Source organism: Mandrillus leucophaeus, unplaced genomic scaffold (genome assembly GCF_000951045.1).
Source record: "Mandrillus leucophaeus isolate KB7577 unplaced genomic scaffold, Mleu.le_1.0 Scaffold42, whole genome shotgun sequence".
NCBI classification, from domain to species: domain Eukaryota; kingdom Metazoa; phylum Chordata; class Mammalia; order Primates; family Cercopithecidae; genus Mandrillus; species Mandrillus leucophaeus.
The window spans coordinates 3,745,195-3,745,973 of NW_012104476.1; the positions used below are offsets into that span (position 1 = coordinate 3,745,195).

A 779-nucleotide genomic window follows, 5' to 3' on the forward strand; every position below is an offset into this window, starting at 1 on the left:
AAAAAAAATTTTTTTAAACAGTTCACCTGCATTAAGAGCTTGGGCAGGCCAGGCATGGTGACTCACAACTGTAATCCCAGCACTTTGGGAGGCCAAGATGAGTGGATCACCTGAGGTCAGGAGTTCGAGACCAGCCTGGCCAACATGGTGAAACTCTGTCTCTACCAAAAATACAAAAAAATTAGCAGGGCATGGTGGTGGGCGCCTATAATCCCAGCTACTCAGGAGGCTGAGGCAGAAGAACTGCTTGAATCTGGGAGGTGGAAGTTGCAGTTAGCCAAGATCACGCCACTGCACTCCAGCCTGGATGGCAGCGTGAGACTCCATCTCAAAAAAAGAGCTTGGGCAATAAAGGTCACTCAACAACAGAAAAGGCAGTTGAGTAAATCCAAAGACTTAGTAATCTTCCATCTACAAGGTCCTGCCTGGGGACCACGGGTCCAGCCCACTAAAACACTAAACAATATGAGGAATATTCATTCATTTTATTCAACAAAAATGTATTGAGAATCTACTGTATGCCAAGTTTGAATATGTATGTATAGCAATATCCAGTTATAAAGAATAAAAGAGGGCCGGGCACAGTGGCTCACACCTGTAATCCCAGCACTTTGGGAGGCCAAGGCGGGTGGATCACCTGAGGTTAGGCGTTCAAGACCAGCCTGGCCAACATGAAGAAACCCGTCTCTACTAAAAATACAAAATTTAGTTGGGCATGATGGCAGGTGCCTATAATCCCAGCTACTCAGGAGGCTGAGAAATGAGAATCGCTTGAACCC

The 779-nt window shown here is 46.1% G+C and overlaps 1 protein-coding gene across 1 annotated transcript in view; it reads right to left on the bottom strand.

Annotated features, from left to right (window-relative positions):
- LOC105548711 (S-adenosyl-L-methionine-dependent tRNA 4-demethylwyosine synthase) overlaps positions 1-779 on the bottom strand; it is a 268,689-nt gene that overhangs the window by 243,037 nt on the left and 24,873 nt on the right. The window lies entirely within an intron of this gene.